Raw genomic sequence first — 24,033 nt, 5'->3', positions numbered from 1 at the left:
GCCCAACCTTTTTATACCCTCATGTTCATGCATTGCACCTGTGTGCCCTGTGTTCCCTTTGGTGGTTGGTCAGTGCACCTGGGCACTCCATGGCTCATTGCTTTCAATTCTGTTCACCTGCTTTTCACAGGTGTAGCCCATTGGGGATGAGACTAAGCCACAGCCCCACTCCCAATTACCACAAACTCTGTGCCTACACTGGCCCAGCTACCAACCACAGACTCTACTAAGATGCACATCCCAAAACCTATAGAGTGTTTCCAGTCCCTTTGCCCTAACTCCTTGCTCTTACATGACTAAGCTCTCCCCCAAAGCTCACCTTCATGATCTCCTATGGATTCTACTGATGCAGGTGATCTCCTACGATTACTCAAATCAAATGCTGTAGTTTCTCAGACACCAAATTCTCCAGAGCTCTACTAACTTCGCAAGTCTTCATCCCTGCATACAACCTTCTACACACAATGTCTCAGTCTATAGCCCCACTGACTAACACCTGCTTTCAGATCCACAGCAGCTGAATTTTCCCTTCCCCTAACACCCTTAGCCTCCTCAAATCCCAGCCTTCATTCTCAGAGGTCTGTACCACAGTAAAACTGATTTTTGTCTACATTGTTGCTACCACTGAGGAGTGTATCCAAAGCTTACTAAAATAATTTGAAATTCTTCCAAACAATTCAGAGGCATTCTCTTTTTGTCCCTCTGTTTTTTTAGGCCTTTAGCTTTGGTTCTAACCTTTCCTACACTGGGTAAAAGTCGGTTTGTGCTTTTTTCTATGCTGCTTTCAGCATAGAAAACTATGCTGAAAACTAGAAGATGGAGGGAAATATGTTGGCAAAATATCTAAATCTAAAAAAGATTAATAATTTTTACAATATTTACGATACTCCCCCTGTTTAATTTGCAGACACATCACATTATTAGATCTCAACATGTATGCTTTTTCTTTTTCCTTTTTTTTCCTTTTTTTTTTTAGCTGTAGCCATGAGGACAAGCAGTAAAACATTTGTTCATAAACCAGTCTGTATCACTCTATGTGTTGGTCAGTAAATAGTTTTAGTAACTAAGTAATGGAGTTAAGTAACAAACCACAGGAGAAAAATATGTTTCAAATGAGGTTTGAAGAGGAAAATTCACTGAAGCAGAAGAATGGGAGTTACATATGTAAATCTATCCCAGAAAAAGCTTAGTTACGAACAAGGACAAAAATATTAATTTCTCTTCCCTCTCTGGATATTATTTGATCACAAGCAGCATTCAAAAATTATTCAAGATGCCTAACAGCAGCAAAAATCTGATTTTTAAAGGAACATCATAAATACTCTTGCAAAATCAGATCCAGCTATTACAGCCACTTGAAACTGTCCCCTGAGAAGTTAAAAATTAACAATCAGCTAAATCTAAAGGCAAATCCTAGAGCACAGAGTCATGATGCTTTCTGGCTCTTCAGGTGTTGTAAGTGTTAGGTTTCAAATTCCTCCCAGAGCAGCAGTCTCCTTTTCCTTACTGCTCACAGCAAGTACAAGAAGCAAACAAAAGAAATTCAAATCTTTCTGGCTGAAAACCAAGCTGAGTCCAGGAGAGGCAGATAGCATACCAGCTGCCCAGAGCAACAGCTAGCTGATGAGTGAACTAATGGCAATGGACAGCAAACTCATCCCTCTTCCCAAGCTAAATTTTCATTCACTGAGTTAGGAAAATCATGATTATCATTATTACATTTACTTTACACAGCATCTGCCCTGTACCTGCTGTTATATTTTATTTTGACGACTGTAGTAAACAGTAGTAATTCAGAACTTTAGGCAAGGGAGAAAAAAAATTGTAAGACTTGGTAAATAAGCTTACAAGATAATTTTTTCCCAGCAGTTGTTCAAAATGGATAATGAAAATGTTTCCAATGTTGATTCTACTTTCTTTGCCCCTTGTCTTGAAATGCAGAGTTTTTCTTGGCAGAGGAAATGTGCTGCTCATACTTCATTTTAATTTTGCCTGTTAAGTGACTGAACACAGGAAAAAGTTCTGGCACTGGAAATAATTTGTTTTTGAATTTTAATGCCAATGAACATACAGTTGTATAATATTCATGATGCCTTGCACCTAGCACTTAGAATTCCTTAAGATTCACTTTCCAAACAAACATAGAAGTTGTATGTAAGGGTCACTCACATAATTCTCCTTAGAATATCCACTTCCTGTGTCACATCACAGAAGACATTTTGAACAATGAAAAAATAACATGAGTGAAGTTTTTTTGTTTGACCTGAATTTGGACATAAGACACACAGATGAATGCATCTGGCTTTACAGAAAATGTTCTAGGTGGTCAAAGCCATGAGTTGTAGATTCCCAAGAATAACAACCCATACAGAGCACCATAGTTCCATACTTGGAAATAGTACCCATGACTGACAACTTGCTTTACACAGTTCCTTCTGTATTGTCCCATATTCCTCCTTTGCCAATATTTGCACCATGACACACTCAATAAATGCACAAGCACAAGACCTCTTTTCATAATTTTGAACTGAGATGGATATGGAATGGAATAGAGTTCAAGGCATTAAATGAATAATCAACATCTCTCTGCCAGTTTTGGACTATATTCCAGCTGAAAATAAATGTACTTCTTTTCCTTTAAGGCAAAACACCACAGCTTAAATAGAGTCACAGAAGGGTTTGGGTTGCAAGGGACTTGAAATATCATCAAGTTCCAACCCCCTCCCATGGTAAGGGGCACCTTCCACTAGACCAATTTGCTCAGAGCTCCATCCAACCTGGCCTTCAGCACTGCCAGGGATGGGGCAGCCACAGCTTCTCTGGCCAACCTCTTCCAGTGCCTCGCCACCTTCACAATAAAGAATTTTTTCCTGGTATTTAAAACTGCACTCTTGCAGTTTACAGCCATTACCCATTGTCCTGCCACTTCATGCCTTTGTAAAACTTCCCTCTCCAGCTCTCCTGTAGGCCCCTAATGGTACTGGAAGGTGCTCTAAGGTCTCTCTGGAGCCTTGTCTTCTCCAGGCTGAAAAACTCTAACTCTCAGCCTGTCTTCATAGGAGAGGTGCTCCAGCCCTTAGATCATCTTCATGGCTCTCCTCTAGGCTTGTTCCAAGACGTCCCAATGGCTTAAGTTTTCTTTGCCTGCTATTGTGTCCCATGCAGTTTGGAAGCATCTATTGCACTTATTAAGTTTCATCTGTAATTTCTGTTATGAAGTACCTGTAAACAAGTTCAATTTCAGCATGCTGCAGGAAGAACTCTAAACTGTCCAGTGATTTGTTTTCACTAACATACTAAGGAAACCATATTTGGCAAAATCAGTCTCCTTCCCCTGCTCTGCTGTTTAAACTTCATAATTGTCAGGAACAGCTGCATATATTGCTAGCCACCTTCCTAAAAACTAACAGGCCTCCAACCGACAAAGCTTCTATGCTCCTGCTAAATTTGTTTTTAATTATATTGCAAGTAAGAAAAAAATCCCCAGCTGTTAACACTGACTCAGAAAGGCTGAAAGGAGATGTAGAGCAGACATTAGGAAATACTTTTAAAAATTCTTGTAGTTCATCATGCTTTAGTAAGAGATATTTCTAGCTTTGAAAAAATTCTGAAATATTCTGAGATGACACATTAAACAATTGATTATGATTATTGTTTTCAGGTTTCAATGCCTCAAATTCTGCCTCAAAACCACAATATATTAACTCTATATTTGCAGGTAAATACTAAGTTATTTGTCATAATAACTTTACAGCTTTGTGTTTCATCTTGCCTTGATTGCTGAAGGTAATAGGGCCTGCTTTATTATGCCCATAAATTGAGTCAATTGACTTATCCTTATATCCTGTTTCCTGAACTTAATGAGAGATTCTGCATCATTAGGAAAACACATCATCCTACAACAGGATCAAAAGCAAAGGAAGACTGATAACAAGTAATTCGGATTTTGGAGAATGTTCACAGGACAAATTTTCAGTGTTTTGACCTGAGTTAGGACAAACAACTGGCTTGGTAAGCAAGTTTGCTGATTCCTGTGCTTACTTTGCAGATGGCTCAGGAAACACAAACAAAGCTAAGTTATTTCTAAATGTAAGTTATATTCAGCTGAGTATAAACTCCATGTGCTTTTGTATGAAAAGGTAAAAAAGTTCAGAAGAATATGCTAAAGCAACAATATTAGAGGAGCTATTTCCAATAAAGGAATAGAAATATTTTCAACTTTAGTGTATTTTCACTACCAACACAAAATACCTGACATATTACATTACCATCATGATATTTGAATGTAGAGGCTACCATTTGTCAAAAGAAATAGGATGGCAAATCTCTTAAATCCCAGCAGATGGAGTTTATTTGGTATCTGGGCACATGAGTAAAACACTGGTAGCACACCTGGGTAAAAGCATTCACTGGCCCAGAGCAGGTCACAGTGGGCAACATGGCATGTGCCACTGTGTTGCCCAGGACAGCACCCACAGTACATTCTTCATTCCTAGCACATGCCAGGTTTTCTGTGGTTTACATACATAACAATACCTTATTATCTTGCCTCTGCTCAGGAAAGATAAGAACATAAAAACCAATTGCCAGCAATGCTCAGACATTCTCAATGCGTAGGAGTGCATAGGAAGTTGCTCAAAATAACTTTGTTTGTTGATTATCCACCTGTTGCCATGAATACATTTTTATTCACACACAGATAAAGTCAAAACTTAAAATGGGAGCAAGACCTAGAAATAGAGAAGACTATATATGTAATAGACAATATTTTCATCACAGATTAAAATCAAACAGTAAAAGTATTACAAATTAAAATGTCTTCAGGTCCGTATTCAGCTCAATTCTGTTTGGGTGTTCTGGTTTTTTTTAATAGGGACTTTATTATATTTCTAGTGCAGCTATTAAACTAAACCAAATTGTAGTTCTGCTTCCTATTCAGTATTATTTGAATATGCATAGACCCTTGAACTCTCTGTCTTTTGGAGTTAACACATTAATGACAGGTGGTTTTCATTTACTGTTATTTTATCTTTAAAGGCTACAGCATAATTTCCAGATAAAATAATAAAAAATGACATAATACCTTAACTAGAAAGATAAATTATCAAAAAATTTAAGGTTCTCGCAAGTGTACTGAAGTAGAGAACTTGAAGTTAATAATAAAAGGCATTTTTTCAAAGTATTAAGGAATAACTGCAACATACTGCATAGCATACCATACCTGAAAATCCAGTAATACTTATTCCTGTTCATGATAAATTTTCAACCTCAACTCTATCTCTGAGGCTGCAAATCATGATACCAGGAACCTTCAAGAAGAATAAATGCGCTTCCTTTTTGTCATGACAGAACACCAGTTAAGTCGTGTAAGCCAACTTCACCTGCCTTTCTAAACCCCTCTGTTTATGAGGGAGAAAGAAATTGCATGTGCAAGGAGAAAAGTGGTTCAAGACTATGAACTGAGAATGAGTGGTGTGCAGAAGGCACATAAATCAGGCCTCTCTTTATCAGAAATGCCAAACATACTGTATGATCCTTACACTTGTTTCTTTTCTCGGAACTACTTTACGGATGTTTAAAGGGTGTGGAAAGGAAGAAACACTTTTGCAAAAACACTAACATTGGCAGGCATTCAAATTGCTATGAAAACCAGTTCTAAAAGCCTGTTAGCTAATATTATATAGTATTTTCTATAATACCTCCCAAAGGGTTCACAGGAAGAAATTTGGAAGTAGGAGAACTAAATAACACGTCTGATTTTTGTATTGAACTCTGGAACAGTAAAGTCTGAGATAATTCCCTCTCAAACAGATCTGCATTATCAAATGCATATCCAGCTTCTGTGAAACTCTTTTTCATGCATTAATGGATTTCTAAGTCCTCCCACATTGCCCAGCACTTTATTTGGCTTTATGAATGGTTATGCACTATGTTATGCTGATGAGGATGTTAACTTTTTCAGACTGCTGTGGTCAGGCCTAGACACAGCTTGTATTTTGGAACTGAGCTCCAATCCATAGGGAGCCAAAACAAGGAACAACTGGGTAAAGCACTGACAGTGTTACTAGCCAGACCAAGCATTAGTTTCATTAGATAAAACTTTTCTGTAGGATTTGTCACTTCACCTCTGTGTATAGTAGGCAATAATACTTGCCTAATACCAGAGTAATCAGATGATTTAATAATGAATAAAACCTCATGAATAGTGGATATTTGCATCATGATAAATATTACTAGCTAAATTAGCAAGGACCACTAGGCTTAGGAGAAATTCTGCTTGATAAAAGCAGGAACCATTCCTCTCTCTACTCTATGCAAGTAACATCCTCTTCTCTTTTCCTATATAGTATACATAAAAGCACATAATTTTTTACTCTTTTCTAGAATATGAAGCTTGCTATAAGTTCACAAAGATACTCCAAGAATCTACTTCCAGAAAAACTAGTCCTTATTCCCAGCCAGATTCAGAACTTTCAGCCAAGCCAATCTAATTACTTTGATTTTATAAATTACTTCTAGCCATTTGCACAGCTTTGTTTTCACCTTTTTCCAACCTAAATGTTGCCAAAAAACGGGTTGAGAGTTTTTGGTGACATAGTACAAAGCTTTCACATTAATTACAAGGTATGCAAATGTTGCTTTGGTTTGATTTAGGGTTTCTTTTTAGCTAGAGAGACATACTTAAATCTCTGCAATATACACTGGATACATGCCTTTGGCTTGACTGCCTGCAGGAAATAGCTTTTAAATACCAAGAGTGCACTACAGTTGTCCAAGCTTCAATGTGGATATGAGATTTGTAACAGCTTTTATCATCTCCTAACATGTGCCAGAGAGGAAAACATTGACTAGCTTGGAGCACTGGAAAAGGAGACAGAATATGAATCAGTGCCTATGTTAGGTCCTGAAGCTATGGGTGATTACTGGCTCTGAAGAATGGTCACTTACTGAAGATTTATATCTTGTTTAAATAAACATTCAAAACAACTGTGCAAAGGACTTCTCTCTCACCGCCTTAAACTGCATCCCCTTCGCTACTCAGAAGTGTTCCTTTCTGTCTGAATTTCCCCTGCTCCTTTTGGAAAGACCTCATGTATCTATAGCAGCAGTGTGAACAAAACAGCTTTGCACTCACTGCAAAACACATGGAAAGGGAGCTGGCTCAGGAGGTCGCTACAAGACTGTTCCCAATGCTCTCATACTATTTCACCTCTTACTAGAGGAGGGGCTAATACTCCAAAATAGTGAAGTATTGACAGAAGATTTGTTGCAGATGTTTTATCACTTCAGTTAATAAAGTAATTATTATGAAGACCAAGGTAGTACTAAGTATGGCCAGCACATCTTTTATCTCCACTGACTGACACTACAAAAGACTGTCACCTGGTTTCTCAAATTGCTGAGAGCATTTGAGAAAAGCTCAAGAGCTGCTCTTTAAGATCCTTACCAAGCATGTAAGTTATAAAGGATAAAATAAAAAATATCATCTAGATATTTTATCTAGTACTAGAAAGGAGTTCAAAGAAAAGAAAATAAAGAAATTAAAAATCAAAATTTCTAAGTAATGATGTCCTAAAAAAACTATGATGTTCCTAATTAACAGTTATTCTTTTTCCTTCACAGGCCAGATACAATAAGATAACTGTTGTTATACTGTTGCCAGATGATATTCTTAGATGTAATAAATAGTAAGTGAAATTCCATTATATGAAATATCATTTTGCAGTATTTCACATTGCTTTTACTTTTAGCACATGTATTGATAAAACCTACAAATGACAGAAGTGTATTTTTTGAGGTAAACATTCGTTTAATTGGTATAGTGTGTTACACCTGAAAAGTTAGTCACCTTCTCTGATTCATGTGAGTCTTTCTAGAAACACATAAGCAAAAGATACTTTAATTAGAGGAAAAATACTACTTGTTAGCAAAAATATTTTTTTTAAGTTTTTTGAGTTTACAGTGGTCCTTAAAAAACTTTCCTGCACACTGAGGAACACAGGCTTAGGTTTTTTCTGTGAAAACTGTACAAGGAATTGTTTATAGAATTATCATATTTATTTGTTATATAACAGTAAAAAAAAAAACCAAAACCTACACCTGGTTTCGTGGTAGGAAAATTTTTTAAAAGCACAGTGAATGCTATTGAGCCAACCATCAGCAGAAACCAGCTCCCTGCCTTACAGAGAGTCCTTAGAGCAGCTGAACAGACAATCAGCTAGGAAGCACCTTCTGGACAAGGTGCAGATTTACAAGCTGGATACAAGCTGGATTTCTGATGCTTACCCACCAGGGAGCCAGCAGGATGGACAATAAACCAGTCTCAGTAACCACGCCTCAAACACCAAGGAAATGAGGCCTGAGGTAGTCTGTGGAAAAGGCATTTGAGGAGCTAAATAGAAGAAGGAAAGAAAGCCAGTTAGCAAGACACTTGGAAGTTTAGGTGAGCCAGCAGCAAGCCACTTTGTGATCGATCCAAGCAGCCAGAGAAAGAGCTGGCTGCCCACCAAGTGATGAACTGGGAGACTAAGGAGCTTGAGAGTTTGCCAGGTCAAGAGCCTAGAGAGCTTAGAAAAGAGGTCATGCAGCTGTTGACAAGCTGCTTGGTTGGTGCAAAACCTGGCAAGAAAATAAAAGCTCACCTCCCTGCTGATTTTCTGTTGATATCTATGACAGAATGAACATTCCTCTGGAAAATTTTTTTCCATCAAACAGGCATAGTTCTACTGGAAGAGATTCTGCAAGCTTTATTGAAGGAACATTCTGTCTTTCTTCTAAAAATACCTATTGGTCATAAAAGATGTTACTCTCCTGGATAAATAACCAGTCTATAGGGCTACTTCAACTGCTTTCTTCCCAATAATGGAAGAAACACCACAGCCAAATTTGAGGCATTAACACGAAGGATGCAGTTCTGGTTTTTGGCTTTATTAACCCTGAAAACAGAGGAAATTTAAATAACGGATATAAGAGCAGATAACAAAATGATGCATTGCGACAAGAAAAATAGCCAAGGTGAAATGGGATTGGGCCAAGATATAAAACTTCACTACAGACATGTAAGTTTCTACTGTTTGAATTTTCTCATTTCTAGACTATTATCTCTAAAGAGGTCTAGATTGCATTTTCTTGCTGAGCAGTGAAGATTGAGTTAAAATAAAAAAAATGCTTTCTGCCAACTGTTCAGAAAAAAACAATAGGAACATTTTCTGGCCAAGGCCCAAGGTTTTTGTGCTTTCCTGAGCCAAACAAGTATACAATATTACCAATAGTAAGTAAAAAATATTATTCTTCTAGGAACAGCTTTTTAAGTTGCAGAGAGTAGCTCGTTTATGTAGTAGTACTTGTAATACAATAGGTTTCGTTGAACTCCACATCAGAACACGTAATAGGTGAGAAAGGAGTCTGGTGAATAAAGACAGCATTATTAAAGATAGCTGAACAGACCAACTGTGTGTCACAAAGACACTCCTGTATTCTTGAGGTAGATATATTTTCCATGCCCTTAGCCAAAAAAAACCAGTGGCACTGGGGAAGTGAAATAAAGAAATATGCTTATCCTTACCTTGGCAAGAGAGGGTGAGCTGTGTTCCAAGCTCATAATTTTTATTCTCATTCTGACAATCACAAACACTTACTTAAGCTGAAATATTGGACCATAGTGCAGGGTCTTAAATATTATTTTTGAAACTTGAATCCTTGTCTCATATTTACATGAGAATTATGACAGTCTATCCCCTAATGCTAATGCTTCCCCATTTCACTAATCCTATACTTGTGCTTTTCACTTGACCAATCCCAGCATAGAAAATCCCACCAAACAATGTAAAATGAGTCATAAATCACTTATCTCTCAACAATCTTATAAGCTATAACAACAAAAAACAGATCTCAAGCTATCCACTTCCTTACTTTCACAAATCTATATCAACCTTGTATTCTCAATATGAATTTATTTTACAGTTCATCAATTTATTTCATGTTTTGTCTATCAGTCACTGATTCCAAATTCTCTTCTTTTTCCTATTTTTTTTCTCAGCTTCTTGCAGCCGTGAGCCAAAACTTTTAAACTTTCTATCCACAGCAACCACTGTAGCCTGGACTACATCCAGCCTTTTACTAACATCTGTCAAGTTCATATTTGTGGTTGCAATGGAGTGGAACAGAGAATAAAAATGGATGGCAATGGATTAACCCAAATACTTCTTTATTACACTGTAACTATTTTATATGTCTCTTCTGTACTGATTCTTACTCAAGTTTCCATACAAATATACTTTTCTATGTTATCACCTAGTAACAGAAGATGAAAATAATGCTTTTCCTTTAATGAGGCAATGACCAACATTATCAGTGACAGAACTAAGATTCTAACTCTGAAATGCAAACTTTATTATATTGCACATAGTTGTGCAGCTGTTTCGAACATGTCGAAGCTCATAAAAGTACCTAAGAGGAAAATATTTTTGTCTGCAAAGAGTGAGAATAAAATCTATATATAAAGACTTTATTTTCTAGAGCCCAAAAAATAGTACTGATAATTTTTAGGTCTACTATGAATTCCACCCAAAAATCTCACTTCCTTTTCTAAAAATTAATTAACCCCTGTGGGGCAATTCTTACAGACAGGAGCTAAGGAAAATTATACTAAAGCACCCACCCAAGCCAAGCAGAAGGAAGATGTCCTGACATTTTGCCTGTTTGTCAAACTCAAAGCAAGGAAGGGTAGTAGTAGGTCTTTAATGTGGTAATGAAAACTATTTATTGCAACAGTCTGTTGTTCATTATTATTTTAATATCTATGTCTGTAGAGTTCCAAGTGAAGCTGTTCTTCAGGGAGACCCAATGGTCACTGAATTCAGTAAGTGTTTGTATGCAGTCCTTTTACTTAATAAGAAAGAAATCTTTCTCTAAGTGTGAGGTGTAAAAACCTGGGCTTTACCTGAAGGTGTCATTAATGTGGAACATCTGAAAACTTGAAAATTCATTATTTCTATTCATTTCCAGTAGGGTCTCTAAGATTTACTTTTCACAAAAGCTTTCTAAGAGGAGAGCATTTGCTAAACTTGCACACATATAGCACATAAGATGGATATGACAATGAATTACAGATGAGTTGTCCATTGACAGTGGGAAGAAATGAGCTTGGAATTAAGTTTTCTTATTGATTATATTCCATTTTGAGCATAAAGGTAAGAAGAAAGATAACAACCTAGATCGCAGAGTATAACACATGATAAAAAAGTCCCAAGAGGACTATTTAAAAGTACTTTGGTATTTAGAGTTGTTGGATTTCTTCCAAGCTTGATAAGACTGTCAGCCTATTACTTTCATGAAGCAGTTACAGAAATTCAGCTTGGCTGAATGCACTAAATCAATATATGGGAAAGATAGAAATTTTACAAATGCTGAAAGTTTATTTCTTATAAAAATGCCTAAGGGACATGAAGAACTTGAGCAGTCAATGTGTTAGCTAGATTTTAATATAAAACCAGCTGATAGGAAGGCGAATTCCTCCTTGAATTTGTTCTTACTTTGTGATTACTGTGTTTGAAATGAGCTGCAATGCTTTCAACATACAGTGAAAATGAAGACACTAAAGATTTCTAATTATCATTTAAAAAAACAGGATAGTAATCAAACACTATTAAGCCAATAAGGACAAAAATGAAAAAAAAATTCTAAATTGTCTTAGTTTAATTAATTCTGATAAAAAGATAACATGGTCCTGCATCTCTAGGTTACAAGTCACTGGAGTGGCTAGTAAACTCTGTTCCGATTTGGGTCACATGCTACTTCCCTCATTTCTTGCCAGGAACTAAATGTCATGGATTTAAAAGACTGCAAATGAAATGTAGATGCTAGTGTTGTCATTGACTAACTTTTTAGCATTTTTCTCTTCCATAAATATATCGAATGGAGAGTGTAGTTTCCTGGTGAGGTCGAGCTGATATGGTTGATGTATTTTTGCAAGTACCAAGTAGACAGGCACATCAGTAGAATTTGCAAGATTAGTAGGAAGCTACAAGTAGGACTCTCCAAGTAAAACAAGAGCTTTGAAGCCTATGCACTATGGAACTATTGTGCTGCATGAACTTTTCTTATGCTTGTTGACAGTCTGTCTTCACCGAAAACGAAGTAGAATGCTCCCCCCAAACCCAGGAAGTCATGAGCACATAAAATCAGTTTGTAATCTCTCCGTTTACCCACAATGCTCCAGTTGAGTGACTCCCCCTTTGACTAATGGCTTTCCACAGGAGCAAAAAGTGAAAAATCTCAGTCATGGCTATGCCAGCTAACAACCACTGCCTGTGCCACTCCTGCCACCTTCACTGTCTAAGGAAGCTGTTCTTTGGCTGAATTTTTGGAACAACTAACCTAAGAAGGCTAAGTTCCTGAAGAAAACAGAATCACAGACTGGTTGCCATTGGAAGGGACCTCTGGAGATCATCTGGTCCACCCTCCTCCTAAAGCAGGTTCACCTAGAGCTGGTTGCATAGGATCATGTCCAGGCAGGCTTTGATTATATCCAGAGAAGGAGACTCCACAGCCTATCTGGACAGCCTAATCCAGTGCCCTGACACCCTCAAAATAAAGAAGGATTCCTCATCTTTAGAGGGAACTTCCCGTGTTTCAGTTTGTGCCTGTTGCCCCTTGTCCTGTTATAGGCAGCACTGAAAACAGCCTGGCCTCATCCTCATCCTCTTGACACTCAAGATATTTGCATAAATTGGTAAGATCCCTTCCCAGCCATATCTTCTCCAGGCTAAACAGGCTTATCTCTCTCAGCCTTTCTTCATAAGAGAGAAGCAAAACAATGAAGAAATGGCAATACATTTAGGAAAAATAAGAATGATTGCTTATGCAGTGAGATGGAAGCATTCTTCTCCTACACCATGTGAATGTTTAGACAGTGTATGCACACAATAAACTTGGTGGAAGGATATCACAGCTCTCAAATCTGTAGCTTCTGGCAAGATCAAAGATTCTATTTTATGTTGCAGAAATCAAAGCTCTTCAGCTGGCTGCTCTACCAAAAGCTTTTCTCAATTCTGTGTGAGGCTACATTAAGGAAGGAAGAAAGGAAAATACCAAGTGCTATATACGTAACAGCAGTGGGATTTGGAGAAACTTGAGGGTCTCAAGGAAACCTATCTAGTCTCTGCATTTCTCAGCAAGATCACCAGATCAATTTTATCATGTATACTAAGTGATCTTCTTTGTAAATTATTTCAGAGTAGAATGATAGTTGTGTCCTTCACCTGTTACATAAAGACTTGTGTCATAACACTAAGTAGATTTTTAGGGTCTTAGATTAAAGGAAATAAGTTCAAAGCTCTGACATGAGACTAAAAAAAGAAAACAATTTTTTCTTGCATCAATTTCATTTGTTTTGACAGCTTTTGTCCTGATGTGAAGATTAAGTTAAGTGAAGTTAAGTTAAAAGATTCAGTCACAGCTAATTAAGAGTTCAGTTTGATCACCGAACTATTCCTTATAATATGTTTGTTTGCCTATTATTATTTTAATAACATCCATTAAAAAGTGTTTTAAACTAGATTTTTCTCACAAATTTTCATCCTAAACCATAAATATTAAAGAAAATTTATTGAGAAGGACCTACCATAGTAGTAAAATCATTCATTTTTCCTGGCAGATACTTCAAAATAATGAAACCATTCTGTCTGCTTGGGGGCTTGTAAAAATTGATGCTTTCTACGTTTTATTTTAATTTAAGTGGTCTTCAGATTATTTCATGTGCCATAGCTAAACTGCCTTTTTTTCCTGAGAGCTCAAGGTAATATTCTCACAAACCAAGACATTTAGCCACATCTAACCATCACAACTATTATATTTCTGCCTCTTCCACTTCTCAGCAGTGTGGTACCAAGTCTATAGTGACCTCTTCTCAGAAGGGACTCACTCTAATGAAATGATGGATCTTAATAACTGTAAGGGCGGACAGGTTATTAAAGGGGACCTATGACTGGCCTTTGTACCAACGAGTCAGCTAATATCTAGCAGCACCTAAATCCCTCCATGTTCCTCCTCCAAATTCAGACTTGTTATTCTTCCAGTTACGGTTTAGAATAAGAATATTGCAGCTGACTATTATTATCTATTTCATTTGTTGCAACAGAAGTACATGGTAACTATCACTGGTCATGCTTTGGTTGCAAATTGATGCAATTATTCCAAACTTTGGAAAGCCAGCTCTCCATTCTCTGCAGAGCACTTTTCTTTATTTATAAAGTTGGCTTATTGCCAGGATGTCTACTCACCCTGCAGCATCTGGCCTCCAGGTTCTCTGAACCGAGAAGCAGCCAGGCAGAATTAAAATAAGGCTGATTTTTATGAAGCTCTCTGCGTGTAAGTATAACATCTCTGCCAGCTTCCAAATAGAACAGAAAAGAGAATATGAAAAAGTTGGAAGTATTTTTCTTCACTGTATTTCTTTAACCAGAATGGGTGTGGTTGGTTATCTTCAAGCAGTCCAAACAGCAGCAGACAGAAGTTTAACCACAGTCATGACTCAGACCAAGGGTACACATGGTTTACAGCTGGCATTGTTCATCATTTGTAATAATGGATATTGCTCTATAAATATTTATCTTGCTAAGAATGCTTCTTGATGCTTAGCACTAAATCCTCAGCTGAGGGAGACTGCTATCACAATGATGAAATTCTAGCAACTCATGCACAATTTCTAGCTCTTTTGTTATTCCTCTGCTGACTTTCCTATTGCAACAAGGCAGTGTCATGCCACTAAAAAACACAAAAAACTTAAATAAAAACAAACACACAAACAAACCAAAAAAACCCACCAGGCGCAAAATGAGAAACTAAAATCAATGAATATTCAGAACACATCATATTCCATGCACACTACTCTGTCAGAACACATGGTAAAGCAACATAATATTTATTCATCAAAGTTAACCCCATTTTTGGCAGAAAGGGTTTTTATTTTATTTAGTCATTTTTCTTGAATAATGTTAACTGTAAGAGTTCACACGCAGAACAACTGAAGTTGGAAGGGATCTCTGGAGTTCATCTAATCCAACCCCCCTCCTCAGGCAGAGTCACCCATAACAGGTTGCCCAGGACAGCTCTTGAGTATCTCCAAGAGGGAAACTCCACAATGTCCCTGGACACTGTGGGACAATGTTCCATCACTAACACCCTTCTTATCTCCCTTCTTATCTCCCTTATCACCCTTATTAAAAACCCTTCTTATCTCCTCAGCTCCTGTTGTGCACGTTGTTCCTTGTCCACTGAAATAAACCTGGCTCCATCTTTAAATCTTCCCTTCAGATATTCAAATAAACTGCTGAAATCTGCCCAACCCCTCTTTTTACTAGGCTAAATGTCCCTGTTCTCAGCCTTTTCTCCAGTTCCATAATCACCTTAGTGGCCCTTGCTGGACTCTCTCCAGTATGTCCATGTCTCTCTGGAACTGGGGAGCCTACAACTGGACAGAGTATTCCAGGTGTGGCCTCACTCATACTGAGTAGAGGGGAAGAACACTTCCCTGATCCGCTGACAACACACCTTCCAATGCAGCCCAGGGTGCCACTGGCCATCTCTGCTGCAAGGGCACGTGGCTGGCTCATGTTCAGCTTGGTGTCCACCATGACCCCCAGGTTCTTTTCTACACAGCTGTTTTCCACCTTGTTGGTCCTCAGCACACACTGCTGCATGGGCTTATTCCCTACCAGGAAAATTCACCCTATCTTTATTTATTGTATTTCCCCACCTTCAACTTCATGAGGGTCCTGTGGGGCCATTTCTCTGGCCTGTTGGGGTCCCTCTGGATGTCAGCAAACCCTCTGCTGTATCAGTCACTCCTCCCAGCTTGATGTCAGCAGCAAACTTGCTGAGAGTACGCTCTGCTTCATAATTCACACCATTAATGAGGACATGCACCAGTATTGGGCCCACTAGAGACTCCTGAGATGCACTGTTAGTTCCTGGCCTCCAGCTAGACTTGGTACTGCTGCCCAGCACCCTCTGAGCTCAGCTGTGAGCTCCTGTTTGCATATGAACCCTTCCTGTTAATGAAGGCATGCTCTGAATTACACTGGAGAGAGGTAGCAGGTTTTTTCTTCTGCAAAATCATGCAAAAAAGAGCAACAGTCATAAATCACTGAAAAATAAAGTTTACTAAACCCTCTGTATACTGCACAAATTTGTGTATTAGTGTTGTGAGATATGATGACGAAGGTATAAAAGACAATGATGCATCACCAGCGATGCATTTTTAATTTTAGAAAGTGATTTGTCTTTCTTGCATGAATTTTTAAATTTGCTACAGATGTTACTAAAATGAAAACAAATCTAATAGACACTTTTCAAAAAATCATGAATACTGGTTAAATCTATTTTCAGTTACATGCAAGTAAGCAGGGGGGATTTTGAATTTCAAAGTAACTCTTAAAAAGCATATTATTAGGAGTCACAAATTCTTGAAGTCTTATAAATTATTATTATTAATATTAAAATATTAATATTATTAAATATAAAATATATGTTAAATTATCATTATGTCAATTTAGTTGCTTAAATATTTCCCCAAAATTGTATTTCTATCTTGTTAATTGAACAGGATTCACATATTCATTGAGATTCTACCTCAAAAAATGAAATTGGGCAATCAGTTCTACACTACTGAAAGAAGGACTTAGCATGCAGTGGTAATGCAATGTGTAAACTGCTTAATTCTGCAGCATAACTGAACTCAAACTGACCCAGTGGTGGTGAAATGAAAATTTACAGCTTCCAATCAGAGTGGGATTAGCACACACTGTGTGCTAAGCTCTGTTGCTTAGTTTACAGTTAAGTCCTAAAGCATTCACAGTTTTAAAAAATATCTTTGGATTGAGTTGAATTTCACATATAACTCAGAAGCCAATAAATATTTATGGAAAGTTTAGTTAATTAGCTGCCTGGTCAAAAGAAAGCAAATGACAATCATTATGAGCAGCTGAAACACCAGAAAGCAATACAGTAATAAACAATTAAACCATGAATTTCCTTTCCTTTCATACCAGTGGAAAATGTGCCAGGATCTCTGCATTCATTCACTAACTTCAGAAGAAATACAATTTGTAATAGGGTCTGCTTCAAGCAATAAATAAAAGAAACATTTCACTTAGCATACATCTATGACACTAAGATCATGAGGCCGTACAAAAAGTATTACTTGGGGAAATTTCTCTTTTCACCACTTGTGGAGAGGAAAGGAATTACTTCTGCTGCATCATGCAATGACCTCGTAGTGAAGCAGAAATGGCAAATTCATTTTTGAAGATGTAACATTCTCCTTTCTCATTGTTGAGGGTTACTGTCCAACTAATACTGTATAGGGCTTTCCCTACTTAATTAAAGGAACTACTTTTTGCAGCAGTATTTTCTGTAGAAGAGACACACAGACACATATCTGAAGAGGAGTTGAGACTGAAATCATTATCTCTCAAGTCAAGGAACACAGGCCTGAGCTTAGGAAAGAAGACTTTTACTGTCCCTTGTAGAGGCAGGTTCCTCATTTTTAAGCCAGTCATAAGAGGACGATATGACTCCAACATACATATTAATATTCTCTTCCTGACTTGAACAGAACTTATTCTTAACTTTTGACCTTCCTAAGATTCTAAAAACAATGTCAACTCCAAAATAATTTGTCACCACTGCTGTTTTCAAGAATCTCCACAGTACTGGGAACTTCATTCATAAAATAAGCATATTCATTCATGTTCCACGTAAATTGGAATGCCATTTTGCCCATTTCCTGTATCTATGACAAAGTCAACTGTACTCATTTCTAAGGCTTCCACTTTGAAATCCTTAGCACAAATGAGTATGAAACACTCAGTTTCAAACACTGCTGGATAAATTGCTGCTACACAATTATCAGCACAATTAAATTCAGCTTATATTTGGCTATTACACTCATCACTTTTCTTGCTACTCCTAAAAGCCCCCAGGTGTCTATACCAGATTCTTTAAATATGAGGAAGGTTTGTTTATTTTTTTGTATTACACTATTTTAAGACAGATATCCTTTCAGGTAGTTTGCCCATTCAAATATCAAAGAAAGCGTTAGAAAACACACCACCCACTTAAAAACCTTAATGGAGGCATTATTTTGAGCAAAGTGAGTGGGTAGGACCAGCAAGGGCTTGTGTCACTTTTGATCTAGATTTGTTTCCATTTGAACAAAGTCACTTACTATGATGTACTAAGAACTGCAACATCTATAAATAGATAAACCAGAAATTATGAAGTAAGCCTTGAACCCTTTTGTGTATTTAAGTATTCAGCAGTTGACAATGGAAATATTCAGGTACGCAAAAACAATACAAGGTGCTTAGAGATTATCATATGAAATATAAAATGTGAAAATTATTCACATTCTATTCTACTCTATTCTATTACTACTATCTTTCTATAAAATTTACTGTAGTTCAGCTCCAGGTCATCAGAATCAATGAGGAATCATCAGGGGAAACAGTCTATGGTCAAACTAGATAATCATAACCATTTCTTTTACCCTTAAAACTCTATGAGTCCATTTAAAAGCTGTTATAAATCTGGAGGGTTATATTAAAACCTCATGACTAATAAGCACAAATAGATCAGTTTAATTCTCATTGTAAGTTGTTATGTACTAAAGAAACCCAAATTGAAAATGGAAATAAACAGAGATACAAATAAAACACTTAGATATTTTAACATGATCTCGAACCAATTTTTTTCCCATATGCATTCCACGTAGCAAAACTCTTAGATTGTATGTGCATTTTCTGCTGTTCTCAAAGCTTTTTGCTGTACTTGTAAGTCATGATCATCGTACAGAGTGGAATGGACAGGGTTCAATTACTGATTCCTATGGGAAGGGCTTCTTTCCAACTGTTAACAACCAATAACTCTGGTGAGCCTGATTTCTGGAGAGTGTCTCTGCCTTTGCTTTTTCAACCAGTTACTTATGCATAGCATCTGTGTAATGGGACTTTTCCAGACCTGTACAAACACTTCAACATCTCTACCTTGAATACTTGTTGTTACGATTTTAATCAACACCTGGTCATGTGGAATCAAATTTTAAAAGGATCTAAATAAAAACTGCAAGTTAATTGTTCAAATTATCAGCCAAGCAACTCTGTTCATCTAATAAGAAATGTATATCTGTATTCCTACCCCCTTCATTGGGTTAATGGTGATTCAATATATTTAGAGCTGGAAGCTACTTCTCTAAGCTTGAACATTTGAATGAAAAATGGGCAATTCAGCTACATCTCCCTTGGCAAAACAATCCATTTAATCAGTGTTATAGTTTGTATCTAAACAGTGGGTTTAATCAGAGTATCCATCTACTAATTCTAAATAGGAGGAAGTAGCAGGAGTAAAAAAGGGAGTGAGAATCATTGTATCATTGCTGAGTCAGTTTATTTCCTGTAACTATCCATCACAGCAGGAGAAGCAGTAGGGAGATGCACACTTACTTCAGAGGAGATTACCTTTTTCCCTGGGGATTCTAGTGTTGGACGCAGACAACACCTGCTCCAGCACTCCAGAAAAGGTTTAGTATTTTCTTTTGTTCCTTTCCGTAAAAATGTGCAACCACTTTGTGCAACGATATGATAATATCTTCTGAAAGATACTATGACCTTGAAACTGAAATTATGAGTTTCAGTGACAAGTGAAATAACAGTGGCTTGACATTTACAGGCAGTTTGGTTAAATGGATATGATGGTATCTTCTTGTCCTGCACAAATACAAACCAGGCTTGTGAATAAGGGATTTCAGTACTGGTCTTCTCTTTTGAAAGTCTTTCTACTGCATCCAGCAGCTCTGATCCCCCGTTGGATATGGGGTTGCTATGCAGTACCACAGTTATCAGCAAACAGAGCTGCACACACACACTCATGCACCACATTATTATCTGTTTCTCTGACATTGTAATGAAAACTTAAGAAAACCTAAAAGCAATATTCTTAAACTGACTTACTCTATTCATCTAACTAGATCTAAAGCTTGCTTTCATTCAGTAGTCAACCCATGGAAGTGCTTGTCTATTCCTGTGATGTCTGAAGAAACAGTCCAAGTACCATATTTTACAAAAGTGCCTGTGAAGTGAATCCTGTCCCAAAAACCCAAAAAGTCTAAGATTTGGCCATCTGGCCATTAACTAAAGAGGTGTAAATCTATCACTTAATAAAAAATTTCTAGCAGAACAAACTGTTGGTAAGGGAAGAAATTCAGATGAATTTCATGGAAGTTGCATCGCAAAGACTTTCAGAAATGCTTGATAATTTTCAGCTGATAATTTCTTTGATATTTTTACTTACAAGAAATAGGATTCAGTACATATGTGGAAATGATGACTAATAGTTGGTCACTTTAAATAGTAACAATACACAGTGTACACAGTCATAACCTGCTTCAGCAAAATATGAGATCTTGTTTGAAGTCAATGGAGATACTCACATTGAAGTTTTAAGCACATCTTTATGAATGCTTTTAAAGAAGCATAAATGTTTAAGTTCATACCATCAATGAAATGATGAAATCAATGACAAGAACATTTTATATGAGTGCATTTGTGTGTATACACATGTAAATATGTGCATGCAAATACACCCATATATTTATATATGTGTAAGCGTACACAAAGCTTTAATCATAGGACATAAAAACATTTGGTGGATAACATTAAGAATCATGACATCTCTATGGACAAATTGTTATTCCCATTGAATATGTTGATTTTTGAGTTTCCCTGGAAAATACTCCATATGAATGCTTGCTTTTTTCAAGGCAGATAATAAGGATAGCCATGGCATGTCAAAACAAAGGTAGCCTGGTATTCTGTTTCCAGCAAAAGCCAAAAAGAAGTGTTTAGGGAAGAGTATAATGTAATGAAAGCCTTTGTAGAACCTGTATTTATGTCAGCAGAAACAAATCCTGATACAATCAGGGTTCCCAATCTCTATTTTCCTCAGAACATAATATTCATTTATACACAGCATTCAGTATTAAAACAATGCACAAATTTAAATATCTGCAGCAAAATTTCTAACTAAGTTTTCAGAATCTTTAATTTGTCTCTGGGGATCTGTTATGTAGTCCACATTTCATCTGAGATCGGACAAATATTTCTTAATAAATGGATTTTAATATGATAAAAATCTATCGTTTAAGGCAATATTTGGGGAGAGCACATTCATATTCACAGTTACACAGCTGATACAAAGACTCACATAATAAATCTGACCTCATAAATACAATGAAAAAAAATCAGATGAAACTTCAGTAGCTTTTCCTTGTTTTCTTAGATTTCCTAAAGAAAGATAAACTACTTTTGCATGAGTATTTAAATCAAAGCCCATTATTGTCAAGCTTCTCTCAGCAAAAAGCTGCTGGGCCTATTGTTTTCAATATCCTATGGCTATTTTCTTTTTCCTGTAAAACTAAAATGTTCTGGAAGTGGTCTCACTGGTTCAGTAAGTGGTTTCTTTCTCCTACAAATCAGTGCTGAAGCAATGTTTCAGAAATGCTAGGAAAGCATTTGGCTGATGATACTGTGATTTAAATGAGACTTTAAAACTGGAAGTCGCTGCCAATCTGAAACACTTCAAAATCAAAGAAATTAAACTTTTGTTTTCAAAGGCTTTGTATCAGGCTTCAAAATAATTCCTACTTTCATATCACTTTAGTGCCAATTCTGCAACACAAATAACTTATCCTGTATACTCCTGTTTTTACCTTTGCTCAAAAATGCATCCTCAGGCATTTACTACTGGCTTTTGCTCTATGTTAATCTGTCAACCCAATGACTCCTAAGGTGAATACAAACATAAACTGTTGTCTGCTTAAGTTCCTTATATATTGTCCAGCACTATTTAAAAAGGTATAAAAATAAAATTAATCTAACCTACTGAATCTAACCTACTGTTCTGGTGCCTAAAGGTGTTTCTTTATTCTAAAGCACATGCTCTTGACATTCAAGAACAGTTAAATGAGAGTTCTGATTCTCTGATGTTATTTTTGTCAGGAAAGCAACAAAAATTTAAAATAAATAGTACCTTTCCTGTAACATCAAATTTAATATTTATGTTACAGACGAGATGCAGTCCTTTGCTTTTTAGCAAATACTGTATTGTAACCATTAAAAAAGGAACTGGGGGAAGGGGAAGACTGTTAAAAAATTGGAGTCAGAAACACGCCATAAGCTAATGAATACATTTTGTAACTATATGCTATTGACTTTCCCTTTAAAAAAAAAAGAATCAATACAGCAATCCAGGTGAATATTTTCTAACATAACTACATTTTGACTTTGTGTTTCTTGTTTTGTAAAGGTTAAATCAGAGTGTAAAAAGCCAATTTAATAACATGAATAGTTTATTTTTCTCCTTTGCTTCCTGTAAGAAATGAAAGTGTACAGCATTCACACAAAAGGTACCATTTGCATCAGAACATCAAAGGACTTTTACTGTACTTCAACAATTACACTAAAAGTGAACAGGAGGCAAAAGTGAACCTTGCCACTTGATGATGCCAAATGTCCAATAATGATATGTTTATTCACTTAGGTTTGCTTTGATATCATCAGAATTGGATGATATGATCAAAGGGGAAATAATTAGCATCTTAACTGATCAGGGCACAATGATAGGACAGTGGAAAGCTATGAAATTGGATTGGATTCAAGCTGAGAATTGTTTTACTGTGCAAGTCTAGTGATCTCTAGAGACCACTCTTCAATTGAAAATGATTTTCCTGTTTATAAATATACACCACTTGAGGCTTGGTTGTTGGGGTTTTTTTCCAAATTTATTATCTTTTGAAAATTGTCTTGGCTCCCAGGAGTTACTGAACTTATTTTAAATGGCAGCTTTCTCTTAAGATTGAAATCCAAATGCATTTGCAATTAGGTAGTTTTATTCCCTTTCTGACTTCAACAATTAAAAATGGAAACAGGCATTTCATTGATATGATTTAGAATTTTAATCCTACAGTACCAAGGCATCAGTTTGCTATGAAAACAAATCTTATTACGCAAAACGTGAGTGTTAACTGCCAGGAAATAACCAATTTTACATCACAGCTGTTGAATATTTCCTTTAAAAATATAGAAAAACCCCTTCCATTATTACACATCTGTAAAGATGGTCTATGTCCTTTCATTAAAATAGTTCAGTAGGCAATGAAAAATATATTCTTGGATACTATTGGACAGATTCTGAGCCTCGTTAGAGTGCTGACTGTATAGGGGTACAATTAAATACAACATAATCATCATATCCTGTTATTCTTGCTCAAAGAAAAGGAAGAATAAAAGCTGTCCAGTCATTTGCTCTCAAGATTTCTATAATTTCCCATAAAATATTCCATCCTAGCCACTTACTAGTCCAATTAACTACAGGTGCACTAGCTTGTAGATGGAATAAACAATTGCTCTGCAGCTTAGAGACAATTAAGAAATGGGGCTTCAGATCTTAAGAAAAACACACAAATACATTTTATGCACATAGCTTGTGCCTGACAAAATGTGTATATATTACAATAAGGTGTTGAAGTAGGAGAATCTGCATCCACAATGTGTGGATCCAGAGTTGGTCCAAGTCACCTGAATACTCAGCAAACTTTGAAGTTTACCCTCTCGAACTCCCAGGAGGAGAACACAAGCCTTAAAAGCAGACAGACTTTCTAGTGTCTTGTAAAGAGCTGAAAGGATCTTGTTTTCACAAACATTCAAAACCTTGATAAAAAAGAGTGCACATGCTCATTCATAGAATTAATTGCACATTATTAATGCTTCAGAAAACACCTACTGGAGAAATGCCCAGTAGAAATAATGATTTTGATTTTTAACTGTTAATATTTTTTCCACAAGACTCTATTTTCTTCATATTCACACGCCTAATAACTACAGTGAATCAAATTCAACATCAATTTACATCCTGCACTAATCTCCTGAATTAAACAGACAAGTTCCAAACCTGTTGTTACTGAACATGGCCAGCAGA

Source organism: Molothrus aeneus, chromosome 7 (genome assembly GCF_037042795.1).
Source record: "Molothrus aeneus isolate 106 chromosome 7, BPBGC_Maene_1.0, whole genome shotgun sequence".
NCBI lineage: Eukaryota > Metazoa > Chordata > Aves > Passeriformes > Icteridae > Molothrus > Molothrus aeneus.
This window is presented reverse-complemented; position numbering follows the sequence as displayed.